A 15,048-nucleotide genomic window follows, 5' to 3' on the forward strand; every position below is an offset into this window, starting at 1 on the left:
TTAACAAACCTTTGAAGAGTAAGTGTGACTTCCAGAGAGCTTCTTTAAGAAGCTTCTAAAAAGCTCTTGTTCCCTGAAGAGCAAAAGAAATAGAAGACCAAACTCCAGATTAATAGTTGCTGTGATGCAAAATTGATTGAATGCACAACCGAGACAAGTCTCTTATACCAAGGTCAGGGCCTGGTTGGACAAACCTGGGATTCTTAGTATGGTATGGAATTATGTTACTTCCCATACTCCTCTGAATTGTTAGACTGCAGACAGGGCAAGCACACCCTTCTTTTCCTATGAAGAGATGGTCACCTCTTGTCCCACCTCCAACACCTCACTATAGTAGCCCCTTCCCTACAAGGCAACAGGGGTTCCACATAACATCTGACCCTGATTTTCTCTGGCATCTAGTCTGCTAGCTGGGGGTAAGCATAACCAGTCATGGAGATTACTGATAAGAGAAAGGAACCTTACCTCCAAGGACCTGTAAAGATTAGCCATCATGAGTTGGCAGGGGCCAGGATAGCACCTCTGGATTTGGATTTTCAGTGTACTTGATCAAGGGGACCAGACCATTAGACTAGATAATGGACAGATTATTGACTTGAGTCATTATCTTTGGATATTAGATTTAACATCCTGGCAAAGGCTTCAGGGGTTGGGGCAAATTTACTGCTAGGGAGACTCCCAGAAATCCAGAAATTGCAAGGGCCCATGTTGAGCCAAGTTGAAATAATTTCATTTCAATGATAAAAGAGGAAGGAAGTAAAAGTCTAAGGATATAGACACGCTGGATTAAATGTATTTTATGAATTATGTTCCATAGGGCAGCCCAAAACGCACCCATTCACCAAATCCATTAGGAATGCACTGGCAAGAGGGCACCAGCATTAGTAAGAAGTAGTCATCATAAGAAGTAGACAGTAGGAGGTGCAGTTAAGGGTGTTAGCTTTTTTCTAACGATGGGATGATAGGGTTCCTGAAGCAAAAGAGTCCAGGTGGTAGACTTCAACTACTAAAAGCCAGCATGTTATGATTATTATAATGCCAGGCCAGGCTAGAATGGCAGCCAGCAGGGAATGACCTCCAGAGGTTATAAAGATGTGTAATAGAACACACATCTGAAGAAGCAAACTACATGAGAAAATCAGTCCTTAACTGATTAATGATCAGTACTGATTAATACTTATGATGAGAAGAATGAACAAATGGCTGAGAAGCCTAGGAGTAGTTATTTTAATAAAAAGTCATCATTTCTTACTCTGTCACCAGACTGAGCCAAAATTACCCTGCCAGTTGTTATTTGTCAGCCTTTATCATCTTGCCCAGGAATGGCATGATGGACACACAGACAGAGGGTCCACAGTGGCAGAGATGGAGGCTAGGTTTGGGCCCAACAACGTGGATTCGCATTCAACAAGGCCAATCTAGCTATTGCTGCTTCTGAATGTCCAACATGCGCGTAACAGAGACCAACACTGAGCCCTTGACTGTGTGCCCTTTTCAAGGAGACCAACCAGCTATGTGGAGATTAATTACATTGAGACACTTCCATCCCAGAAAGACTAGTGAATCAAACTCACAGGATTAGAAACTTCTGGTATGGATTTACCTTCTTTATAAGATGCCCTCAGAACCTTATTCAGTATCACTATCTAGAGGATTACAAAGCTTCTAATCCACACAACACAGCATCTGACCAAAGCCTCTCATTGTGGTCAAGGAGTTATGAGAGTAAGCCATGACCATAGGATTTCCTGGTGATATCACATACTGCACTACCCAGAATCATCTGGTCTCAGATGGTTTTGGAAAGGCTTGCTGAAGGCAAAGCTGAAGCTTGCATTCAGACAGGGTACAGACTTACAGAATGCATTGTGTGTACTATTGAGAAATTTCTAGATGGCAGAGTGACTCCAGTAGGGAGCACCTTTGGACCAGGAACCAGGTTGAGAAGCTGGAATGGCTTTGCTCACCATCATTCCCAATATCTCACTAGGGGAACATTGTATTTCTCATTCCCACAAAGATGGGCTCTATAGTATTAGAAGTCCTGGTCTTCAAAGAAGAAACATTCTTGCCTGGTGACACAAAGGATCCCAATGAACTATAAACTATTAACTATGGTCGCCACCAGGGGATGAAATTTCTCCTCGGAATTACTCTCCAGTTACCCACGGCAGTAGCTGGCTTGATAATATGCACATTAGTGGCTACTTTGTTTCCCCACTCTTCTATCAGGGTTCCTTCTAACTCTCAAATCAACTATTTGCATTCATACCTCTTGGTCTGCTTTTGAGGGAACCCAAACTAAGGCACAGGTCTAGGGAACATAAGAGATACTAATTCTTGCTCCTAATATTCTGTTTGACTAAAATCATTTTAAACCTAAACAAATCTAATAAATCTATACTATATGAACCCTGAAACAAGAATCCCCTAGTCACTGTTATTTACAAATGGTTCTTCTTTAGAATATTAATGTGCAATAGTCAAAATAAGATGTCATTCAAGTGGTGCTTGATGATCTTACCTGCCCATAGATCATTCCACTGATGTTACAGAGGAACATAGGAGATTCAAACTCAAGGCAATTGAAGTTTACAGAGGCCATTAACAAGATGGGATCCATAGCCAAGAATCTTTCTGCCCATAAGATGGGCTAAAGTAGTAGCTAGCTTGGAGCAAGGTTTATTCTTTACCACTTTTTGTGCATTGCATGGCCAAGGTGGGGAGAGACAAGCTCCTCTGCAACCCTCTGAAGCAGGGACTGAGTGGTGATAAAATTTTAATGAAGCCAGATAAATTAAGGGAAATGCTGTGAAAATATTGAGGCTCTGGGACACCATTCAGACAGGAATAAGGTTGACAGTGTTAGAATGGAAGACAGCAAGGAAGCAGTCATACTCACAGGATGCTGCTGTAACCAAGTTTGTTACGGGAGTGGGTTAGTTATTCATTTTATGGACCACTACTCTTCAGTTTCCCATTTCAGTAAATGAGCTTATACTCTGCCTCACCAGCATCTCTTAAATCTATCTTTGTATTACAGAAGGGATAAGTCTCCCCTGAGGAAGTTGAAAAACAGCAAAAGCAGGATTTGAACCATGTCTTCAGGGATGATTACCTTTGCCCGGAATGATATTCTGTCATTCTCCTATAGGACAGAGGTCATGGAGATCACTGTCCAAGACCATTCTTGCCCAGAGCTGCAGGCCTGTGTCTGGGGGACATTTGGAGGAATAGGGAAGCTAGTGCTCAATTCTCCTCTGCTGTGTAATGGTGCCTCCCTTTACTAAATCCAAAAAATGAATTCTGAGCTCTCCGGTACCTTGCACAAAGGAGGAATTGAGAGAACTCCATGGTAGACCAAGTTGCTCTCTTTCCAGGCAGGATATGGGTGTATATAAGGAGAACCTCAAGCCACCTAGTTACTTTCTGGTGCCCTGCATCTAACTGGTTCAGGATACTTAAACTTTCAGGAATAGGAGATGCAGGATCATATTAATGCAGCTGGTAAAGAATGTTGTTGGAGGATTTTATGGTTTGCATATCACTCCCAAAACTGCCCACCGTAATTTATTCTTGTGGATGGAGGCAAATTAACATTCTCTGCATCCAATGTGCTTTAAACTATGCAGAATAAGTTTTGCCTGTGGCTAGATCTAAGCAACTTCCTTTATCTTTAAATACATGCTTAAATCTCTTGAAAGACAGTATTGTATAGAGGCGGGTAAAAGCAAGAGCTCTGCATTTAAATTGCACGAATTCAAATCCTAGCATCAACCTTTCCTATTGTGTGACCTTATGCAAATGACTTAAATTCTCAGTAATTTATTTGCCTGTAAGTAGAAATAATAATAACTTTCTATTTCTGTGTGATATTGTAAAGATTCAATGAGCTAATGCCTGTGCTTGGCCCTCTCTATATAAAAGGCACTATTCTAAGATTATAAAAATGACTCATAATTTTACTGTCTTACTGTCAAAGAAAAGCCCATTTAAAGAAAAACTACCCCTCCATGGGGAGTGAGAATCCACAGAGACTGTACCTACATGGTGCAGGCCTTCAACTCCTTTGTCCCATGAAACAACACAAATGCCTTTGGCTTTGACCCTGAAATTTTCTTCCCTGATGAATGAAGAAGGAGGCAGTTGAAACTCACTGCCTGGAGCAGGCCCTGGTGTTAGCATGGAAGTTCCAACCAGAACTCTGTAGGCTGTGTGAGGGAAAAGAGAGGAGCAGAAGGAACTAGTTGTTTCCATTAGCAGAAGCTTTATGGACACAAAAATCTGTGAGTATAATACTCTGTGAGTATAATAGCACCAAGTGGGAAGTCATAGGATGTCTGGGAAGTTGTCCATTGAAATGATTTTGGGTATGGTGGGAAGCCAATCTTCCAGGCCACATCCTGAGTGTTGACAAACTCTCTTCTCTCATGGACCTTCCCTATTAGTGCTTGACCACCCCCTCATATATGATGAACACCTTTTTCATGTTCTACTTTAGGGGTCCCAAACTCAGACATCCCTGGGGGCCTAGGAGTTAACATAAATGAGTGATGTCTCAGTGAGTAAGACTGAGGAGTTTGGGGGGCAGGAATGACATGGTGAAAACATATCCTGTGTAAGGAAGCAACTGCTATTCCCTTTTATTGCATTGTTGCCAGGTGGGACTTCTCAAAAGAAGTCAGAGTTTCTGTAAAAACTTCAGATAAAAAAATAATAATCCTGCATGGGACAAACCAGCACATCTGTAGACCAGACCTGTCCCACTGACCATTATTGTGGACCTCTGTTCTGTTGTCTATAAAGTACATTCACATTCTTCTCCAATTTTCCCCAAAAGCCCTGGAGGTCTTTTCATTTTCCAGAGGAGGAAATGACTCTGAAGCGTGGTCTCATCATCATCACTCAGTTGTGGATGATACAGCTAGAACTCAGACCTGCTTTCCTCTGTAAATGAGTCCTTGTATTTTCAATCACACAATGTTCTTCTTCCCCCCATTTTTTAAAGTTTATTTATTTATTTTAAGAGAGAGAGAGAGAGAGAGACAAGGGCAGAGAGAGAGGAAGGGAGATAGATGCCCAAGGAGGCTTTGCACCATCAGTGCGGGGCCCAGTGTGGGGCTCCAACTCATGAACTGTGAGATCATGACCTGAGCTGACATTAAGAGTTGATGTTCAACTGACTGAGCCACTCAGGCACCCACCCTTCTTCCCTTCTAATGGGAGTATGAAGTACTTGAGCTAAAAATAATATACTGAAAATTTGACAATGATTTTACAAAAGGCCTGTTTTTTTTTTTAGGAGCGGTCAGTGCTACTCCAGTTAGAAATGGCTGAAAGAAATACTAGTGAAGAGAAGCTTTAAGGGCTTCCATGTGGGGGGAGTGGAGAATTTCTAGGAAAAGGAGGTTCTTAGGGATGTGGTGGGGGATTTAAAACATTTTAAACATTAAACATTTTTAAAAATTGTTTTCACTAAATGTTCAATAATTGAATAAATCCTGCAATTAAGACAAAGGTGGCCAGATTCTGGTACTGGTTTACAAATGGGCCACCCAAAGCAGGATTTGAACATGAGAGTAAGAACCATCCTTCATTTTTCTGCTTTGGGCAGTTACTCCCTGTGTCAGTTCAGGTCTCCAAGAATCAGATACCAGGATGGATTAGATATTCAAGATGTGGGGAGATGCCTATGTAAGGGAGAAAGGAGCAGGAGAAGGCAGAGGGAGACTTCTGACCACAGTGCAGATCTGACATTTGTGAAAGGAGAATGGGAAGGAAGGGCTGATTAGGAAGAGACTCACCCTTCATGCAGTGCAATTCTGAGAAAGATGTGACTAGGCATCTGGGAATCCGTGAGACAAAGTTGTCTGTTAGATGAAACCTGCATCTGGCAGGACTGCTTTAGCTAGAACTAATGTGGTCAATCATCAGCTGGGAGAGCCCCAGTCCCACCAGCCTCTGACTGAATGCCACAGTGGGGCCAGAAGGCAGAAGCTGGGGTTGCCAGTCAACTATGCTCCCTGCAGCTGGTTTCTTAGTGGAACATCTGAGCGGGACATCTCCATATCCACCACCCTCTCCTTGCTTAGATACAACACAGGAGACCTCACAACAGAGCTAAAGCTTATCTAGGTGAGTGAAGGGTTTTGGTAGAAACTAACGAATTATTTTCTTTCCTGCCTGAGTTCTTAAACAATATAAACACAAGATGAAAATCAGTAAATGGTAGATAAAATACTGTCTTTCCTACTGATAAATATCTGCAGGCCAGTGGCCTTCTCAAAACCAAGCCCCAGGATTAAACACTTAGCCAGTCCCTCCACACTGACCTCTAGAGGACTCTACATCATTATCTGTCTCTGGAAAACTTACAGCATGTAGGAATGGGGAGAAATCATGTTTCCTTTGTGCAGCCTCACTCCCAAAAGGAAAGAGGAACGAGCTGCACTACACATACCCAGTTTACCCTTTCAGGGAGGAGGAAAGGATTGATGAGAGGAAAGCCAAGAGTTATCTAAAAGGAAACACTAGAAATGAGGAAGAACCATTTTTCTTTTTTTTAACTAAAATTTTTAAATATGATTTATTGTCAAGTTGGCTAACATACAGTGTATACAGTGTGCTCTTAGTTTTGGGTGTAGATTCCCATGATTCATTGCTTACATACAACACCCTTTTCCTCTTTCCTTCTGGTTCTATCTTGAGTCCTCTCCATACGGTTGAAGACTTGAGTGCAAGAGGTTCATTTGTGGTCTCAGTAGGAAAAACTGAAGGAGCTGGGAGAGCAACATGGGTAAGAAGGTTACTCTTTCTAGAAACAGATTCTAGGCAGAGTTTTGGGTACAGATGTTTTTTAGGTATCAACACCTGTGAAAGGAGGGAGGAGGAATCGGGATTGGGTATCCTGTACTATGATGCAGACTGGAAAATCCTCAACCAGGCTGGCAGGGGCCTCTGGAGCAAATATTGCTCATCAGCATCATCCTACAAGGGACACAGATAGCCAAACCATTGAATCTTAATCTTACATAGTCACCAGATGTGGGCTGTCCAAAACCCTGACCTCAGGTGAGATCACTCTAAAATTAAGGTAGACCCTGAAGGAGCTGACATCTGGAGCTTCTGGGCACATTCTCTGAATGGGGATAGTACATCATCAGTCTACTATAGGAAGAAAGCCAATACAGAATGTTGAGCAGGATACTTCTGTGGGAAAGTAAGTCTCAGTTTTCTTGGGGAATCTCTGAGAATCCACTGAGAATATGCCTCAAGACTGTCCTATTAAGGGATGGGGAGGCTGAAGTATTTATCCAGTAATCTCTACCTGCCATTGGTTGGGGGGTACTCCTAGCAGCATTTAATGCCAAGCACCACCAGGCAAATGCCTTTAGCACCAAAGAAAATCCTTAGGCAGAGAAGCTCAGATAGATGCTTGAGGTGGAAGGTTGTCCATTGCAGCTGCAGACCAGTTCAGAAATGACCAGGGATGTGTAGAGTGGGATCAATAGCATCTGCCACACCCCTGAATTTGCCTAGGAATGTCATCTGTTTAAAGGTAAAGTAAGTAGCAATTCTGAGTTTCTGCTGCACTTTTAGATTGTGACCAGCAGGTAAATAATTCTGTGATTGGTCTAGTTCTAGCAAATGTGAGCTTCAGTCTTCTCTCTGGGAGCAGAGAATGAATAGAGCATGGATGATGACTGTAGGGCTATAAGCAATGTGAGACATTAACCCATAGAGGCAGGAACTGGTGTAATTCAGGTTGCATTTAGAATAATCTTTGATTCTCAGTAGGGATATAGAGCCTACTTTGTAAATAGGCTGGCAATGTTTGGTGGGAGGTGTTTGAGCCTCTTTCTAGTCATCCAGTATTTCAATATTAACCATTCTGCACCACACACAGTGGGGAAATCTTGAAAAGTACAAGGGCACTTGCAGTGCCCTAGTTTACTGGGGGTTGTCCTGCTGAAGCCCACCTCCAACCTCCCCATGTCTGGTATGATCTACAGAAATCTACACAAATGAATCCCTAAAAACAGATTTCTAGAAGCTGAGCTACTTGTATGGTCTGCCACTCCTAAGTCTAAGACTCTAGAATTTCTACCCTCGTTTAATATGAATCTAGTAATTTCTGTCCTAAAGCTGATGCCAGAAAGACTGTTGTTTTCCCTAGTGTTTACAAGGGAGCTATTCCCCTCTTGGGTGTAATCAGGATGCCATGGGTCCAGTGAAGAGGGAGACTTAAAGAGTTGGCTGGGCGAAAGCAGATTGCTAGAAGTACTTCTGTGTTTTGTCCAGAAAGCAATGGCGTCTGGACTATTCTCCAGTGTTCCTCTGTCCTGAAGGGTTAATGTACAAACCATCTGTTCTCTCCCTCAGATAGCCTGTGCTGTGTAGGAAGCTGACTCTTCCTCCTCCTTCATGAAAAGAACATGGCTCAATTTGTAATTACTTCTTCCTTTTTGGACTATACACTTCCAGTAGTCTGTGTGATATAATTTGGCTAGGAGTCAAGATAATTACAATTTGCCACTATTTTTGTCCTTAAGAGATTGTAATTACATAACAAAATGAATCTAGTGAAGACAGTAGTGTCTTGTCACTATGCCTAGGAGTATGACAAATAAAAACATCAGTACATGACTCCCCAGCTTATTTACCTCCCCAACTTGTGAACAGAATTCTGCCGATGTCCAGTGAGCTCTAACATCCCACCTACCTCAACCTGTCCAAAAGTACCTGGATCCATCAGCAAGCCCTGTGGAATTTAACTCTAAACTCTGGAATCAACCCATTCCTACCTCTTCATTACCACCCTTTTTACTTTCATCTCTTTGTAAATGGGCTCCGTGCATCCATTATTGTTCCTTTCACATAATTTTATTCAAAGCAGCTGGCATAATTTTTTTAGACATTTAGATTTATTCATGCTATCCCTCTATTTAAAACATACCTTGACTTCCCATTGCCCTTAGAATTAAATGCAAGCTTTTTAGGTATTACAAAACCCCACGCCATCCAGCTCCTACCTACTTCTCCACTTTGTCTCATTGTATTTCCCCTCCTTCACTGAATTGTAGCCACAATGAACTTAGACTTAAATGGGATTCTCCTGAAAGCAGACTCTAAGACAAGGATTTCTATGTTTTAGTTTATAGACTAATATGAATGTTCTGCCAACTGTTAAATATATCCATATCAATTATGCACTCAGGGGCCAGGGAACTGACCACAAGATAGTTTTATGGACTAACTGGACCAACTATGAAATAGATGTGACATTTTGAGTCCCCTGATGTCACTGTACTAAAACCCTGCATTCAGTGACTTTCAAAGTATCTGGGTATTCCTTTTTGACCAGTGTATAGTTACTTTGATAAATAGCCATAGGAAACTTTGGGGAAGAATTGGAAGAATCATTACTATATGTACTTGCTGTGGTGTTTCAAGTTCTTTGCTCCAGGATACTTGGCCTTTTCTTCAGTGATTCAACTTGTGTCTGAGAAATGACGGGGTCTGGAACACTGATAAGGAATTGTGATTTTTCACTGTGACAACTGACACCAGATTTCTTTTTGTCTGCTTTTGGTATTTTCTTTGAGGCAGGTAGTGTTTATATATGTCAAGTAATATTCATGTTGGCTGCCTATCTATTTTTCCAAAAGAACATTATTGCCATTTGTCCTTGCAGGTAAGAGCTTCAAGTTGCCATTTTTGAGCCATTCTGTTCTTTATAGCAATTATTTCCACCTTGCATCTCATGACTAAATAACATCATTTGGCCTCTGATATTTCCAGAAGCCATTTATCTCTATTGACCCTATGGAGCCCAATTCTAGAGTAACTTTCCCTACCATCAGCTGTCACCTACAGAGGATGTTTACCACTGTTTGTGTCTTTATGATGCCAGAGGACCCCTCACTGAGATGCCTTATTTTTTTAAGATGCCTTATTTTCCCCCTCATGGAACATGGTCATTAATCTGATGGGTTTTCTGATCTTCTATGATAGTTCTTTACTAGCATGCTCATCTAAGACTTTTGACTCCTTCCTAGAGGTAGTCTGGTGTCTCTACTTCAATTACTTTGGCCATCACTATTTTCAAGCTTCCATAAGCCATTGAAGCAGTGAATTCAGATTTACAGTTTAGGGAAGGATATGTAGAACTGGTCCTGAGTCATTGGGGAGTATCCTCCACATATTACTATCAACAAGTTTTCTCTTATTCACTCATACTTCAGTCTTCCTGTCTTTTCCCTGGAGAGTCCAATTCCAGCATCCCCCAGGTTCACTCCCAGCCATATTCTCTCCATTCCTGTCAGTACATATTAACCAGGTTCCAAAACTGTTTTGGTGATTTTTTTTTTCTATGAAAGCATGGATGGTACTTCCTTAATTGGGTCATGGTGGCTCTTGATCCTCACTATTGGTCTAGAAGCCATGAGGAAAGATGAGGTCATATATTAGAAGGGAAAACAACATCTTGCAAGGCATTGGCCTCAGGTGAGACCTTTGCATGTTTCCAAGTAGTAGGAGGTGGCATTAGCAAGGAGTTATGGGGTATTTCTGTAATCTCCAGAGTGTTCAAGGGAATGTGGACATTTAGACTTAAGTGTGTTCCTTTATGTGTTTCTAACACAGGCCTTTATTCATAGGGCCAAACTTTAACATAGATTTACTGAGAATGAGAATTCAGCCTTATTTATAATTCTGCTATTATAAAACCAAGTACTGAGATTGATTTTCAGCATAGTCTGCCCTTAAGCTGCAGGAAATTAGCTATTTCAATGCTGCTGGGAGGCTCTCAAGCTTTTATATTGTGACTGAATTGGTAGTTAGCTGACCTGAACCTGTCATTTTCTTCCTTAAGAGCATCATTGGTGCTTAGTAACCAACCAGCTCCATGGTTCCTAAACTTATAATTGTCCTTATATCTCTGTAAATTGCATAAGCTGGTGCATTCCCTCCTACTTCTATCCCAGCCCAACTCACCACAGATGAGAGCCTTAGTAATGCTAAGCACACTCATCCCATTTAAGATAAGGAATGAGGTTAAAAATCAAAGGCAAAACTATCTAAATCTGTACTTTACTTTTAATTTTATAGGTTTAGAAACTGAGGCACAAAGTGATCAAAGTAATCCTCCAGGTAGTTAGTAGCAGAGCTTAGCCTAAAGTAAGTCCCTTGACTTACTCTAGCAGTCCTTCTGGAAGTCCAAGTAGAATATAAATTTCCCATTTTTGTCATACAGATCATTTCTTGAAAGTATTTCTAAGTGGTATTCTTGTTGCTCTTGGTGCTCCACTCAGATCTCTTCTACCAGCTGGTGCACTCATGCCCCAGATGTTCTGAATGTTATCCAGTAACAACTCATGCTGCTCCTTCTCCAGAGAGGTAGCTCTTGTGCAAAGGAGGAGGAGGAGGAGGAGGAGGAGGAGGAGGAGGAGGAGGAGGAGGAGGAGGAGGAGAAGGAGAAGGAGAAGGAGAAGGAGAAGGAGAAGGAGAAGGAGAAGGAGAAGGAGAAGGAGAAGAGGAAGAAGAAAACAACCTGTGGGAGGTTGCACTACACCTCACCTCTTTCCTCTCACCTGCTCACCTGGGCCAGACCTTGGCCAATAAGTGGCTCAAGGCATAAGGGGCCAGGCCCCTTTGAGGTACAACTACTTTTATTGTACAATTTATGTTTCAGAATTATCATGTAATCAGACTAAAGTGAGTACATTTTTGTTTAGCCTTTTCATCTGTTCTATCCTGCCTCCCTCATTCTCTTTTTCCTAAGAATATTCACCCAATTAATCACTTAAGAATATCCATCTTAGATTTCTAGGGAACTCCAAATAAGACAGCTGGTAAAAGAAGAAGTCTCTAAGGATGGATTCTGAAGTTAGATTTCTCACCAGCTGTGTGGCCATGATTATGTAAAGTAATGATAGCCCCTGGCATGCTGGAACAATGTGATTGCTAAAACTAACTGAAATGAAGTACAGGTAGAAGATAAAGGTCTCGTTGGTACAGTGCCTTGGACACTTGGGAAGTATGGTAGAGGGAACAAGAAATATCCATTCCACAATTCTTATAGTTACTAACGTGCTGTTGATGTATTAAAGAGAGAAAATTACACTTAGGTATATTAACCAATGATTTAAATCAAGGTTTAAGAGTCAGATGTCTTCTTTGACACTATTTTTAAAGACCCACATCTGGCATAGTGGTGGGAAATATGGTGGAGTAGGAAGATCCTGAGCTCACCTCCTCCCGTGAATATACCAAGGCTGTAACTCCATGTAGAACAACTGTCCCTAGATAATGACGTGAAGGCTAGCAGATTTCCATAGCTAAAGATTTAAAGAAAAATACACACCGAGAAGTGTAGGAAGGGCAGAATGTCCTCTCATCAGGAAGCAAACCCTCAGTGTGAAAACCCACAAGTGGGAGGGATATCACATTTACAGAGGTCTTCCCTGAAAAAGGAAGGTTTCAAACCCGATATGAGATAATCCATGCTCTGGGAAGACAAGCCTCCATAATGTCTGTTTTTCAAAATTAACAGAGCTTAATTCTGGGAGGGCCTGAGGGCTATAGGAAATAAAGACTCCACTCTTAAAGGGCCACCCATAATCTCACACTCTCCGAAATTTAGAAGAGGCAGCAATTTAAAAAGGACCTGGGGCTTTCTGCCTGTGGACACCACTGAGTAAGCATCATTAAAGCCTCCCCTCCCACCACGTCTAAGTCGGAGTCTCCCAAAGAGCCTGAACAGTTGTGGAAGCTTTTCATTGGAGGTTTGAGCTTTGAAACAACTGATGAGAGTCTGAGGAGCCATTTTGAACAATGGGGAACGCTTAAGGACTGTGTGGTAATGAGAGATTTGAACACCAAGTGCTCCAGAGGCTTTGGATTTGTCACCTATGCCACTGTGGAAGAGGTGGATGTAGCCATGAATGCCAGGCCACACAAGGTGGATGGAAGAGTTGTAGAACCAAAGAGTGCTGTCTCAAGAGAAGATTCTCAAAGACCTGGTGCCCACTTAACCGTGAAAAAGATTTTTGTCGGTGGCATTAAAGAAGACACTGAAGAATGTCATCTAAGAGATTTTTTTGAATAGTATGGGAAAATTGAAGTGATTGAAATCATGACTGACCGAGGCAGTGGCAAAAAGAGAGGCTTTGCTTTTGTAACATTTGACAACCACGACTCTGTAGACAAGATTGTCATTCAAAAATACCATACTGTGAATGGCCACAACTGTGAAGTAAGGAAAGCTTTATCTAAGCAAGAGATGGCTAGTGCTTCCTCCAGCCAAAGAGGTCAAACTTTGGTAGTGGTCATGGAGGTGGTTTTGGGGGGAATGACAACTTTGGCTGTGGAGGAAATTTCAGTGCCACTGTTGGTGGCAGTCGAGGTGGTGGTGGATATGGTGGCAGTGGGGATGGCTATGATGGATTTGGTAACAATGGAAGCAACTTTGGAGGTGGTGGAAGCTATAATGATTTTGGCAATTACAAAAATTAATCTTCAAATTTTGGACCCATGAAAAGAGGAAATTTTGGAGGCAGAAGCTCTGGCCCCTATGGTGGCAGATGCCAATATTTTGCCAAACCACGAAACTAAGGTGGCTATGGCAGTTCCAGCAGCAGCTGTAGCTATGGCAGTGGCAGAAGGTTTTAATTACTGCCAGGAAACAAAGCTTAGCAGGAGAGGAGAACCAGAGAAGTGACAGGAAAGCTATAGGTTACAACAGATTTGTGAACTCAGTCAAGCACAGTGGTGGCAGGGCCTAGCTGCTACAAAGAAGACATGTTTTAGACAATACTCATGTGTATGGGCAAAAACCTCGAGGACTGTACTTGTGACTAATTGTATAACAGGTTATTTTCATTTCTGTTCTGTGGAAACTGTAAAGCATTCCAACAAAGGGTTTTAATGTAGATTTTTTTTTTTTTGCACCCATGCTTTTGATTGCTTAATGTAATAGTCTGATCATTATGCTGGATAAATGTGTCTTTAAAAAAAAAATGCACCTGGGCCATAGATGAAAGAGATTTATTGATTAATTTTAGGGTGTGTGCCAGAGGGGCAGGGATCTGGAGGAACTTTCTCTGGGAATGTAAGCACAGGTGGGCTTGCCTTCTTTCAGCCTAGGTCATTCAGTTCTGACATTATCTACCTTGCTAACACTGCTTGCCTTGACCCAGCATTCCCATGTAGATTTGTTCCACCCAATCTGCTGACCCCTACAGGCACCCCTCCAAAGAGGCTACCACCTGCCACATCTGGTGGGCAACCTCAGCTGGGACTGGTGCCCCTCAAGTGACTCTTGTCCTGGAAAGGGTAGGCCAGCCTAGCCTACCAGCACACCCACAGCAGCTACTGGGCTTCACAGCCAGCCACACCTGGGGCTAAGCCCACTGACCATTATACCAGCAGCAGTTGCAACTGGGCCTGTCAGCTTGCCATTCTGGGGCTCATACTTACCCACCAGTGCCCCTGTAGCAGTTGCAGCTGGACATTGCATCCAGCCAGCCCAAACGCCTGTCCCACCCACCATCACACCCACAGCAGTTGCAGCTCAATCATAACAGGAGGCCACAAACAGCTCACACAAGGCAAACCCCTAGGGCACCTAGTTCTGGTAAGAAGGAATATTGCATTTCTGGGCCCACAGAATGCCATCTACATAAGATCATAACCTCTAAGACCAAGGGATGGAGCTGACCTACCTAATATTTAGAAAAAAACAGACAGTCAGACAACATAAGGAGACAGAGGAATTCCAAATAAAAGAATATGAGAAAGACTCAAAAAAAGAATGAAATGAAACAGAGATAAGCAATCTACCTGCTAAAGAGTTCAAAGTAATGGTCATAAAGATGTTCATCAAATTTTGGAAAGAGTAAATGAAGTGAGAACTTCAACAACGAGATAGAAAATATAAAAAGAACCCAAAAGAGTTAAAGAATACAAGGACTACAATGAAAAATACACTAGAGGGAATCAACAGAAGATTAGAGGATGTAAAAAGATGGATCAATGATCTGAAAGAAG

The 15,048-nt window shown here is 42.1% G+C and overlaps 1 pseudogene; it reads left to right on the forward strand.

Annotated features, from left to right (window-relative positions):
• LOC132693066 (heterogeneous nuclear ribonucleoprotein A1-like) overlaps nt 1–14,790 on the forward strand; it is a 35,590-nt pseudogene extending 20,800 nt beyond the window's left edge.
• Nucleotides 14,791–15,048: the final 258 nt, after the last annotated feature.

The sequence above is a fragment of the Panthera onca genome, chromosome B1 (genome assembly GCF_046562875.1).
Source record: "Panthera onca isolate mPanOnc1 chromosome B1, mPanOnc1 haplotype 2, whole genome shotgun sequence".
NCBI lineage: Eukaryota > Metazoa > Chordata > Mammalia > Carnivora > Felidae > Panthera > Panthera onca.